Source organism: Eurosta solidaginis, chromosome 3 (assembly GCF_040869045.1).
Source record: "Eurosta solidaginis isolate ZX-2024a chromosome 3, ASM4086904v1, whole genome shotgun sequence".
NCBI lineage: Eukaryota > Metazoa > Arthropoda > Insecta > Diptera > Tephritidae > Eurosta > Eurosta solidaginis.
Window position 1 is genome coordinate 162771616 of NC_090321.1, and position 14179 is coordinate 162785794.

At 38.7% G+C, this 14179-nt stretch overlaps 1 long non-coding RNA gene across 1 annotated transcript; it reads left to right on the plus strand.

The window, feature by feature from the left end:
* The first annotated feature begins 1456 nt into the window (after nucleotides 1-1456).
* Nucleotides 1457-13929, plus strand: LOC137244528 (uncharacterized). The gene is made up of 2 exons (XR_010951083.1): nucleotides 1457-1662; nucleotides 13014-13929. It is a non-coding gene; the product is annotated as an uncharacterized lncRNA (long non-coding RNA).
* Nucleotides 13930-14179: the final 250 nt, after the last annotated feature.

Here is a 14179-nt window from a genome sequence, read left to right on the forward strand (position 1 = left end):
CCAATCTTCTTGAAATGAACTCTACATACATATTAAAAGTAAAAAAAAGTTGAATAAAAAAAATTGATTTCAGAGTATGTCTTAACAGACGCGCCCGTAAAAATAGGTCATCCATCCCAAATATTTTGAAGGTATGTGCCACTTTAAGGTTTCTTGCCCAGGGTGTTGCAACAGAGTGTTGAGGCTTTAGTTGGATTCTTTTGGATTTTTTAATAATTTTATATTTACTTTTAATTAAATAGCTCCCAACGTATCGTGCAAAAATTTATCAACGATAGCTAACGTAGAAAATTTAACAGCTGGTGCGGTAGTTAGCGTATGGCAATATCACGATAAACGCTAACGATCGGATTTCACACGCTAGAATTTATTTCATAATACGGTACAACAGATTGCAAGCGTTTATTGTGTATCGTATGAGTTCATAATAGGGGTGATAGTTTGAAATTAATAATCAACATAAACGATTTGATTTCGTTTTGATATGGCAGAAAACGAAGCAAAATCATTTCGCTAATTTGACGTTCTTAACGTTAATAAACGAAACGAAATGACTTTGTTTCGTTTATTAACGTTAATTATCGTAACGAAATGATATCGGTTCGTTGGTTAAGCATGCCTGCCTTACAGTTACTCACTCTTATATCGGCAGAATCGATCACCGATACCGTTTTCCTTTGCCGTTTTTGTATTATCATTCTTTCCTATACATATATTCAATCGCCAACATCAGAGACCTATATCTCTCCCTTTCCTTATGCGGCAATTACCCACCGACGTGTGCCGTACGTACGGCCGTTTGTCGTACGAAGCACGTTTGACCGAACTCTCAAGCCCGTAGGAATCATTGTGTGCGTCTGTGTACATGTACATAACATATTTGTGTGTGCATTGTTTACAGATAAGCACTATTGCCATTGACCATTTTGCATGCATGTTTATGGAAACATCAACTTTTTCCAATTTAATTTTTGATGTTGTAAAAGGCTGGAATTAATATTAATTATATATAAATAGATTACATATTTCTAATCTGCACTTTTACATAATTATTTCGAATTATTTTCACAATTTTTCAAACTTTAATTAGGTGTTTTTGTATAAGACTGCAAACGGTCAAAAATTAGCGCACAAAAGTTTACTGGGCAACTCTGTCTAGTGAGAGAGCGATCAGCTGACACGTTCTTACGGAAAAAATCAAAATTGTTTTGATTTCTACGTTCCGGGCTTCGTACGTACGGGCGTTGCACGTCGGTGAGTTTTCGTTTACATTGCACACTCATAAGATAGGTCGTGTCAGCTGACACGTTTTTTCTACGTACGTTCGTGAGTAACCACGGCTTTATTTTCGCTAACCCTCAATTACCATCTGGCAACCTTTTAGCAGAACTTTTTCGGACTTATCGTTGGTGGATTTCCAAACACTTCCGAGCAATTGACATTTCTCGTGTTTATTTACAACTTTGCAATTTATTTTATTCGTGTGTGCCAATTAATAATAAATAAAAAAAATTATATATAGTCTTGTGGATATATTAAAATAATTGTGCATACAGACCCCTTATACTCCCAGTGGTTTCACGGTTCTGTGTACATGTACAATAGGCCAATAGCTGCTTTAATCTTCCTGGACTAACCGTGTTGCACCCAAACATAAACATTGTGAGTTCTATCAGTACAATTTGTGATTTATTTTTGAAAAAAACTTAATTTATTAATCTAATAGATATCTTTAAAAAAAAAATAAACGCTCGTGGACCTTTATTTTATTTGTACCTTCTCCTGGTTGAGTTTATGGGTTCGCCCAATCTCACGCTCACTTTAGACCGTGGTCTATTGTTTTCAGGTGCGATCATTAAGAGTTTGACGTTTCCACCCTTCATCATCCGCGACATTCGAGCGGGACAAGGTAGGTTCTAGTCCCAACGCGGGGAACACCCACACCCTGACAAACCATGATGGAATTATTATTATTATTACATTATGAATAAAACTCTTACAAGCTCTCGCTTAACCTGGCGTGTAAAAAGTAAAAATTCTTATGCTTTTAGTTGTGGCATGTGACGGAAATTAAAAATTTTGTTGCAGAGAACACCTTTTTGCGTTGGCGGCCTTCGCCCAAAATAATATTACGGGCAACGTTTTACAAGACGGTGCACCACCTAATTTAAAAATTATCAAAATTATGTTTTGACAGAAATGAAAATTTATATTTTCGGAGCTCGAGGTGCGTCTTTTGATTCGACGTTTGATAATTTTTGATAAAAATTAGGTGGCGCGCCGTTTTTTAAATCGTTACCATATTAAGTTGTATAGAATCGACGGGATGGCATAGAAGGTTTCATGTCATACTAAATCGCTCCCGTGGTGGTCGGGCTAGTACCTTAAAGATTCCCGGAACGTACCCGATCAGCATTCGGCAAAGGACCAACAAAGTCGATAACGGGGAGTGTCCTTATCGCTACAACAACAACAACATAATTTACTTTTTGCTTTTCATTCGTACGTATGTGCATTTTTAAATAATAAAACAAATGTTATATTATTCTAGTAGATATCATCTCCGCAGGGGTGCGGTTCATCTAATCTAATCTAATCTAAACAAGGTACTTTATACAACCAACATGCTTTGGAATACGGTACCAAACTGCTTGGATGTATTTCCCTAAAAAAGGGTGGAAATACGCATCTTGGTTTGTCAGTATTTGCTTCGGTAATTTATATTGATTTGTATTGATTAAAAATTGCAATAGTAGATAATGTAATGTGAATTAAAATTGAATAGGTAGCCGGAGCAAAAAAGGCAACTGATCCGCATGCAACTGTTATTTATGTGGCGCCACCGGGAGCTGCTGCTGGTATCCTAAAAGCATTGGAAGCAGTAATTTCTTTGATTGTTTGCATCAAAAAGGTGTGCCATAACATGATATGGTTCGCGTTAAGCACGCTCTCTTAAGGCAAAAAAATCGCGTTTGAATTTGTTAGTGATAATTTGTCATGCTTTTGTTGATAATCAACTGAAGAATGCAAATACGACACAGTTCGAAGTTCATGTAAATACCAATGTATTTTTTAAATTAGCGTTTGGAGAGCAAAATACATATGTATGTATGCATAGAACTGCATAGAAGGGGAGGAATTAATTAATTATTATCAGTAGATTTACAAGATTTTTGTCATTTTCCCTGCGTCGCAGTTGTCATTAGTTTGCGTTAAGAGAGGACATCAACCCTTATTACCCACAGTCAGTTAAAATTTTAATAAATTTTGCTGTTTTCATCACTGTTTCGAAACGTGGAAAGTTATATATCGAGCATTCCATGGAGAATGGTATATTTCAGCAGACTTTCGCATTGCGGTCATTATTCATATTCAATCCCTAGAAGGTTTAATGTAGTCATATCAATAGTTCCCGAGATGGTGGGGCTAGTACCTCAATGGTTCTTGTTACCGGAACGTAGATAGATAGATAATTTATTGAGGATTGCACAGTGAATTGCACATCTCCTTCACAGCACCTCATCCTAGCCGACTTCCATGATGAACCCTAGCAGTGTTCTTGGCTTGAGGGATTAAATGTGGGAATGCTCTGGCCATGGTGAGCCCATAAACTTAGCCCTACGTCTTGAAATTGCGTCGTATTCTAGAAGGATATGGTCCGCCGTTTGCTGATCCATCACAAAATCGGCATGTGTTCGATATTATATCCAGCTTTTGTATGTGACTGTTCAGTCTACAGTATCCTGTAGGAATAGCCGTTAGGATTCTTAGGTTATCTTTCGAGAGGCCTATTAATGCCCTATATCGAGTTGTGCTGTAACCCCCTAACAGTAACTTTGATTGACTCAGGCCTGGCATATTGCGCCATTGTTCTTCTCTCTTTTCCCTCCCTTCTACTAACAGGGGCATTTATTGAGTGAGCCAACTGCCAGGAACGGCTCGGGATCGATGGGTCATGCAGTTGCTGCCTCTCTTTCCCGGTTGTCTGCCTACTGTTGTTGTTGTAGCAGTGCTTCGCCCCATCCAATAAGTGCGACCGATCACAAATTGTCCTCAATTTCCTCTAACGGGAGTCCAAGGAAACTTTCTGTTTCAATGAAAGGAGTGTTAGAGGCGCTGATTCCACAATACAGTTAAAGAGATGGTTGGTGTCATGTGGGGACACATTACAAACAGGGCAATGTTTTGTATGTCGGGGTTGATTCTGGATAGGTAAGAGTTTAACCTGTTACGTTATCCAGATCGAAGTTGAGCTAGAGTGACTACTCCTCCTCTGCTAGTTTTGTTCTTTGAGTACAGGAATCACCGCCATAGAGGTTCGACGCCTGTTTGTGGAGTTTACTGAAGACATGCTTGTGTTTTTTAGCTTCATACGGTGTCGTATTTCCTCATAATGTAATGAAGGCGTGAACAACAAGAGCCACAAAAGATTTATAAAAGTTACGTGGACGCTGGATTTTGGGATCTAGCCCAGAGCAACCTGTCCGATGCAAGCATCCCTTGCACGTGAAACACTGACAAGAGTATTTATTTTTTTAATTTAATTTATTAATTATTACGGCTGTTTAGGCCTAAAACTTAAACGACTAAGTACAATTCATTGTTATAATCACTTATTTCTATTGAATATGCTGTTGGAATGCCATGCAATTCCGATCAGCATATTTACTAGCGTGACAAACGGACGAGTCTGGGAGCCACTCACTTAAGGAAGGTTGGAAAGGATTCGTTTCCAATCCTCCAGTGCTCCCAGCTTAATGCAACAAAATTTGGAACTTGTATTTTTCAATTATATTTGTATTTTAAGCTGTCGGAATGTATTAGTCTCCGATCAACACAGCTAAACATGTCTTTGGATGTTGGAAATTGAAAATAACGTGTATCCAATCATACCTCAACTTTGTTTAGTAAAGACGCTGTCAGAATGCATGAAGATTCCGATCAGCACAGCTCAACATATAATGGGAGATTGAAAAGGACGTGTTGCCAATCCCCCTGCTCCAACTTTTGTTTATCCTTATTTTCGTTATTTTCGTTACACATTATATAATTTTATTGTTATATTAATGCTGTCGGAATGCGAGTGATTCCGATCAGCAACAGTAAATATCGGCTGAAAATACCGAATTCCAGCGAAATTAGTTGTTGGAACTGTCTGGAGTTACAGGTGGCGACCGATTTTCTTTTCCTTAGGGCCGGATGCATTGTATTTTGCTGCTTCCAATATTACCATTCCCTTTTCGCGCTCCAGTATCGGATATATCATGTAAAAAATAAGAGGAGAAAAACATTATCTTATTGGAAGGGTTTTACAATGACCCAACAAACTTTTTTTAAAAGTATTGAAGTTATTACTACTTTTTATGTGATTAGGAAATTCATTGAAATATTTCAGGCCCTTATATATATGACCGTCCTAAAAAGATTCTATTGCGGCAAACGCAGCAAACCCATTTCTCAGGACCGGGGTCAGGAGAAGGGCCCGGATTGGGGTCGATACCTTCCCGGAAGAGGAGAGTATGGCGCAGATCCGCTGCAAGGATTTGCTGGGAGGATGACAATTTGTAGGAGGGACGCAACAAATTAAACACAGTCCGCCTGCTCATTACCCTCTACTCCCCTGTGGCCTGGGACCCAAGGCAACAGTACTACGTTGTGTGCTCCTAATTGATTCAGCTTTTCTATGCAATGCCTTTAGTGGGGCCCGACTGTGTGACTTGTCTGAGTATGGCAATTGTTTCATTGGGGTATCAGCGCTGAAGGTTCAGCTTAGCGCACTAACTTATGGCGAATACTTCCGCTTGCAAAATACTCGGATGTGCTTTTAGAGGTACTTATATTTTGGCTCTGGGTCCGAAAACTCTGGCTCCAATCCCCTCTGGCGTCTTCGAGCCATCTATGTACCATACGATCTTGAGCAAACTAGTAATACATTGCACCCGCCCATACCTATACAGCCGTACCATGAGACGGAGCAGCGCATTACATATTGGCACAACCGGAGCACTGCTGGACATCCAATATATATGAAAGCTATGCATTCAAAAGTGTGTGTACCAGTGGCTGGTGCACACCGAACTGGACCAATGTATTTTTTTTTTTTTTGAGATTTGGTTTAATGGAGGGGACTATATTAGAAGTCCCATATTCCAGGTTATTAACAATATTATCTGTTGTTTAATTAATGGATTAAATTTCCAGTGTTGTATTGACGCACGTTGAGCTCCACCAGTACACAATAGTAATACCAATTGGCCAGAACCATGTGTAGCAGCTTGCTATTGAAGGTATTTTCCTTTATGCTATAGGTTAGTATGATGTAAACGTTGTATTCAGGTCGTATTGATGAGAGTGTCGTGATTTTGTTGATTGTAGAATCGAAGTAGACATATATGCAACTTCTCTAATTGTGCAATATATAAAACGGGCTGCCTTTTAGCATAATGTACATTTGTGCTCATAGACCTTTACTATGTATAATTTATCTTTTATACGCCTGTCAGATGGAAGAACTTGTACAGGGTTGATTCTGTAGATGAAACGAGTAGCTTTTCAGCAAAAAAACAAGTTTTTATTTGAATTTCGTGTTCGAAGATGTCCATTTATTATCGGTTGGGTTTGAATTAAATTCCGGTATAGTTGTTATGCGATAATAATCCGTTTCAAATTGACGCAGATCTTCTTGATGCACAGTGTTGTGAGCTCATATGTTGCGGTTTAATGATAAAGCGAACAATGATATCTTTAAAGCGCTGGTTCTTGTTACGCGCTGAGACTGGACTGAAAAGGAATTGTGCTTGATGGACACGGTATGTGTATTATGCAAAATGACTTAAGCGATATTAAGTTATGCGCAAAAGTAATGAATGAAATTAATGATTTTTAATGAACAGGTATGATTTAAATACAACTTTTTAGTTAAAATGAGGATTTAGCTTTTTGTAAAACTGTGATTGGTTGTGTGATATTGGCTTTTTTAAATGTTTAGGAATATTTATTATTGTACTTATTAATTATACAACGCTGATATAATTTATATTGAAGTTTGGATAGTGAAAGGTCTGGTGATAGTGTCCACACCCGAAGGACACAGTGAGGTAAAGTTACTGATTGTCCTATGTGAGTCCTGAAATTATGCTGGTTTAAATTTTAGCTTTGCGAAGGAGGAAGTGATAGGGTGGAAAACCAAGGACTATTGTTATGACATAGAGGGTTTTAATAAAGGACCGAAATTTGGGGATGTCAAATGGATGTTTTTAAAAATAGGTTATATACAAGATACCATTCAGTGTGAATGTTGTCATTAAGTGGCTTACGAACTACATCAAAATTAAAATTTGTTTGTTTATTTCAGGGATGCACCTTAACGTTAAGCTAATCGTTTATCAAAAAATTTCCACCGTTTCCGTTGAAACACTTCGAAATATTATCGATAAAGAAATTATCAAGATAAATTGTATATCGTTTTTAACCGAAACGAAAAGCTTTGGTTTACGTTAAAAACGTTAACAAAAACGTGATACTTTATGTTTGAATTGTGCTGGCAATGCTATAGCCATGGTGAAGCCGTAAGGTGGTAACAAAGAACGCACATACACACACAAACTCCATGTAATTTGTTTGTGTAATTCGTTGGTGGTAATGTCAAAAATACTCTGATAAATGTTCGTACTGTCAAAATTCATGAGAAAAGTTGCAATCAGCTTGGCTAATGCTTTCACCTTTAATGACTCCGCCATCAATCAGCTTTGCCAGCATAGTTTGAAATTAATAATCAACATAAACGATTTGATTTCGTTTTGATATGGCAGAAAACGAAACGAAATCATTTCGTTAATTTGACGCTTTTAACGTTAATAAACGAAACGAAATGACTTTGTTTCGTTTATTAACGTTAATTATCGTAACGAAATGATATCGGTTCGTTGGTTAAGCATGCCTGGTTTATTTAGCCTATTATCTATGGAAAATATAGCATTTAAATCAGCTTTTAGTAGTTGTATTCGTAAAAATATATAAAAAATATTATATAAAATTATATGGAATATAAGTAGTGAGTAGTAAGAGTGATTGCACTTTATGTTGAAGAATCTTTATAATAATATTCTTGGGTTGATGACTCCAAATCTTGGAGTTCATCATTTTGTAATGATTCAAATCTATTCCTGATAGATTGAATCATGTTGATGATTTCAGGATTTGTTTGCTCTTGGGAGAGCATTTGTGTGATTTTTAGCATTTCAGACATGAGTTTCTCGATTTCCGAGACAAGACCTTTTTGGTACTCAGCAGTGTTGTACACTGGCTTGATGGTGGTATTTTTTGTAATGCTTCTGAAATTGTTGTTGAACTTGGTTGTAGTGGCGTGCCTGCTGACAGGCTTGCGTACAATCTGACTGAATGTGCGTTTCCTACAATTTCTGTTGATTTCTTCGTTCTTGTCAATTATGTCCTGTTTTTCCATGCTGAGCATGGGGAAACTGGCTTTCTTCGTCCTCTAAAATTTCAAAACTGTTAGAGTTTTTGGGAAAGTATTGGTCCAGGACCTCTCGTCTCGAGAGTTTTTTAATAGTTTTAATTCGATTGATTTGTGTTTCTTTTTCCTATTGTGGGCAGTTATTTCTCTCCTTAGCTGTGTGGTTTGTTCGACCACATAGGATGCAGATGGTTGTATTACAGTCTTTGTTACATTCTTGCTTACCGCACTTAATGCAGCAAGGCTTGCTTTTGCATGACATTTTGGTGTGACCAATACGCCCGCAGTTATCACATTGTCTTAAAGGTGGAAAATATGGTTGTACGTTTAGTTTGGTGTAGTTATAGAAGATATATTTAGGCAGTTCCTTACCTTCAAAGCCTATTTTAATTGTTGTCGTTGGTACATAAGTGCCTTCTTTTTCACCTTTTCTGGTGAATCGTCTTGCCGATCTAATTTTGATGGTGCTAGAAGCTTCCAATACGATATCACTATCCTCGAAACAGGTGGGTACACCTCTCACAACGCCGTATATTTCAAGTGCTGTGCGTGGGATGAATGGTTTCAGGCCACGTTTTGTAAGTCTAGTGTCCAGTGTAAAATTGTTGGCTGCATATGTATTTTTGAAAATTACTTTATATAAAGTTTTGCCTATAGCCTGTAGGTGTGTTATGTCCTTAAAGCGTAAGTCTTTTATTTGTGTGAAAAGTGTCAGTCCGGAGGTCATTTTTTCATTTTTCATGAAAGAGTTATCAGAAGAATCAACTAAGACGAAGATGTCTGCAAGAAAATTTTGTGGGTATAGAATTATTTCTTTTTTGTCATTGTCAGCTTCAATTGAGGTAGCAGGTTTGGTTGTGTTTAAATTACCGTTGCCTGTATGCATGTCATCGTCCATATTCGTGTCATTCGCGGTTAACGTTTCTTTATATCCGCTATTTGCGGTTGCAAAATCACCTAACCTCACTGTCGTACTTTCCGGACATGTGGCCCCAATATCACAAGAATCGTCCTCTTTGGAGAGTTCATAAAAACCAGTAACTACTTTGTGCTCCAAAATTTTAGGTTTTTTCTTGGTGTTTTTATTTAAAGACTCAGACGCCAAGGAAAGTTTCGTTGACGCCATTTTGTCCCTTGCACTTTTGGTTGAAGCTGCGCGCAAGGGCAGCTTTGTCCTTTTTTTAATCGGCAATTTGATCAAAAATTTTTTAACTAAAAAAAGAAAATCCTAAACATAAAAAGCCAATATCACTTACCACCAATTGGAGAGAAAAAAGCCAAATTCCACAGATAATAGAAGTCACAAGATTTTAGAACTGTAAATTACAGTTAGCTGTATTGTTTTTATAACCCACTGACTTGTGAAATTAACCGCGCGTGTCCACACTCGCCAGTTTCTAAAGTCCGAATTTTGGGACCAATGTATGCTATATTGATGTCTGCACAAATACCAAGCTATGTTTATGTAAAAAATGTTACTGCTAATGTCAATTTGCACGGTTGAGCACAAACAGTACCTACGTTTATACAAGGTGAAACACCACACTACCTACATGGCGATAGCCACCGATCAGGTTGTTGTGAGAAAGTAATTAAAATATGTTATTCATAAACACTGATTCTTATATTTTCATTATCATTAAACTGTAGACTGTAGGCTCATGATGGGTATTCTTACTGGACACTGCCTTCTGCCTTTAAATTAGGCTTGGTCAGTGATAGAAGATGTAGGAAGTGCGGGTTGGAGGAGGAAACGATCGATTACGTTCTGTGCTCGTGCCCTGCGCTTGCCTGGCTAAGACTGCAGCTGACAGCTGTCAGATCTAGAAGCAGCAAGTGGCTTAAGTTCTAGGAAGCTTCTAGTATTTGTCAAGAGGACGGAGTTATTTTATAACATAGGTCCTGGTTGTTGATAGGGTTTTCAGCTTGGTCCTTAAAACAAACTTCTGGTAACACTACGGACTCATTCAGTCTACGCGAGGTGCTCATGAACCCGCCAGTTCAACCTAACCTATATTTTGTTTTGGTTTTTACTTTAGAACCAACCGTTTAAGTAAGCGATGTCAGCTAACTTAGCGCCTTCAAATGTAGATCCATAAGGAACATGGGGTCGTCAGAGCCTCGGCTGTTAAAGAAACAGGATTCGCCACGGGTAAGTGAGGTTGACAATTGGGTTTGAGAAGCTATATGTCACTCGGCCTATGAAAAGGTGGCTTATGACTCAAAAAAGAAACAGCTGCTAAAGGTAAACAATGCATTTCTTCAGTTTCTTAGTAGTTTTTCTTCTGCATTATTTTTTTTTGAGTAATAAGCCACCTTTTCAATGGCCGGGTCACATATATTGCTGGCAACCTATTGGAAGGGTTGCGCTACACAACCCATTGAACCAATTTGGTATTTTAGTCGCCTCTTACGACAGGCATACCTATCACGGGTATACTCTAAGCCCCCTAACCCGCTGGAGCCATGAGAAGCGTGAGTGCACTTTGGGTGTCCCAAAACAAGTTCCGTACCTGCTCCGAATAATTGGTAGCTATCTAAATGACAGAGTACTCCTTTTTGATACGGATGAGGGACCAAGAAAGCACAACGCCACGGGCGGTGTCCCTCAGGGATATGTTCTAGGTCCAACTCTTTGGAATGCGATGTATGACGGGGTGCTACTAATCGACCTTCACGGAGGCACGGAAATTGTCGGCTATGCAGATGATATTGTCGTAGTAGCAGTGGCCAAGAAACTTGATCTACTCCAAGCATTATGTAATGACGCCGTGGGAAGAATAAAAGAATGGTTGACGAACATGGGGCTGGAGATGGCTAGCAATAAGACATAAGTGGTTCTGATGAGCTCAAAGCGGACTGTGGATGAGTTGGTCCTAACCATAGGAGATTATCAAATAAATTCAAAGCCCTCCTTGAAATATCTAGGAGTAATCATTGACTCAAAACTAACTTTTAGGGAGCACTTCAGGGCGGTGGGGGAGAAAGTTTCTAGAGTCAGTGCAGCCCTAACGCGAATAATGCCCAACATCGGCGGCCCAAGCGAAGCTACTCGTCAGGTATTATCCAACGTAACCAGCTCTATAATATTATATGCAGCACCAGTATGGCACTGATCTAAAATGGTCTACCAAAAAGATATACTAGCAGCATATCGCATTACTGCTATACGAATAGCATGTGCTTATGGGACGGTTTCCGACGACGCGATCCATGTTTTATCCAGGAAAATCCGAGTAGATCTACTCTCAGGTGAAATGGCCGATCTGTATGGCATTGGAATCAGCCGACCATCTGAAGATGCTAAGAAAATCCCAAGATTCGAGAAAAGGGCGCTGGACCTTCATGCTAGTCCGGAATATAGCGGAATGGTACGAGCGAAAACACGGCGAACTAAATTACCACCTCACATAGATATTGAGCGGGTACGGTGGCTTCGAGGAATATCTACATAAGCGTGGGATAGAGGAGGAACCTTTATGTCCAAGCTGTCCGTTCGAATTGGAAAGAGCAGAACATGTAATGTTTCACTGCCCTTGTTTTGACGGCGAAAGACTGTCTGTAAACAGAGTTTTTGGAGAGGAGCCTTCGATTAGGAATTTAGTTCCACGAATGTGCGGACAAATAGATTGTTGGATTGCTGTGAGCAAGATGGCCTTTATAGTAATGACGAAATTGATGCATGCCGAAAGGAGGCGGAGAGAAATGCGCATACGAAGTAGTGGCGGCTAAATCGCCTTTCCGCCCGTGACGTTATGCCTAACGGCGGTCCCACGGGGTGCGGACACATGAACAGGATTAGCCTGGTTTCATTGGGCTACTTGAGGGTATTGCGCTACCACAACGTCCAATAAAAAAAAGACAAGTTCCGTCGTGCCTGGTGTTGTTGGGTGAGCGGCCAGACAGCAGGGTACAACAAATGCACCTTTCAGTAGGATACCCTTGCTGAGCCCAGAAAATCGGGGAAAATTAGATGTAGCAAACGAGTATATTCTGTATCATATGATCAACTTGGAGACAAACAAACGTTTATTTTCCTGTCCAACACAGAACTGGTGCACGGCACTGCTGCTAAAGAAGGATAGGCGTAGTCATATCAATTCGTTCCCGGGTTACTCGGGTTACTCGGGGAAAGCAATTTTAACAGTACTTTGCCCTTTTCACTTTGCACATTGATTCAAGAACTTCGCATATTGGATTAAACAGTCATTTGCATTTATTTGTTTTGGTTTTGTAGCGAGCCTAATTTACTTCGTATCATCAATTAACCTTGTATAATTTTATGCTTTCTATAAATGCAACAGTGAAGTATCTTCGGGTACCCCTGCCATCGGAAGATACCTTGATATGGTGGAGGTTCACTTGAAGTTACTTTACAAGGGCCTGATTCTGGTTATCTGAAATCTCATTGAGTCCATTGAGCCTTTGGCCTCTTAGAAAAGAGCTAATCATGGAGTCCTATTTATAGAGCACCTTTCCGGTTATATTAAAAACTTTTAATTCGTCCTTACTGATATTAGTTTCTTTTTCATTCTAGGTAATTTAATTTTCACGATGCGCATATCAATATTCCAAATATTTCAGCTGTGGCTGCAAGAAGAACAGACATTTGCTCAAATAACAGGAAAACTGCGACAACTATCCCTCCGCATTTTTATTACCACATATATGGCCCTACCAAGCATATTATGGCAAAGGGTCAAGGCCAAATGCTCAACATCACCTGTGAATCAACTTTGAAAGCACGAATTGGGGCTGCCTATATTCCGGTATTTTACCCACTGTTGATCACCCTGTGCCGTTCCGTCTTGGGTAACAGCGCTCATATACATACATCATAAACTTTCCTGTTGTCAAAAATACGACTGGTCATCAGCGCGCAATTTTCACTAACGATATGAGAGCAGACACGAGTGCACGCAAAACACAAGTGTAAAACAACACAACACAACACAACACCCACACATCGGACATTAAGCAATCATCAGTATTCAATTACCACATGGTCACCGAAATTGAAGTCAATACAATATTTAAGAACCAATCATATTTGACCGACAATCAATTCAACCAATATTATAATTTCCAATTTATAATTCAACAATTAATTTATGTAACAATTTAATCGACGATTCAAACTACATTTTGTGATATAAAACGACCATATTGTGCGATCACATTTTGCAATATAAAAACGATAATATTTCGCAACAATACAAACCGACGATATTTGGAGACGATGTCTGAATAACATTTTAAAACATTCAACAATTAAACATTGCACCAAATTGAGGTCAATACAATATTCGCAACCAAGACGACACCAAGTTACATCACCGATCAAAGGTTCCACATACAATACAATTTGCGCCATAAATCACATTGTCTAAACGAAAAACAATCAAATATAATTGTAGCAAGTAATTCATTTTATTAAACATTTTATTAAAATACATCGTATACATTTATTCCATTGTTCGGACTACCAAATCGTAAGTCACAAATAAGTTTTTGATCAGTCTTTAACAGTTTTTACACTTTTGTGCGCTCCGTCTAAGGAAAGTTTATATGTTTGCACGCTTTGCAAATAAATAATTTACAATCTTGTGCCGCGTTTAATGAGGGTAAGAATTAATCTTGTAGTTTGAGCACCTCGTCAAGGTACAGCTTTATATAAATTTGGGTGCTTCGCCTAACGGGAAA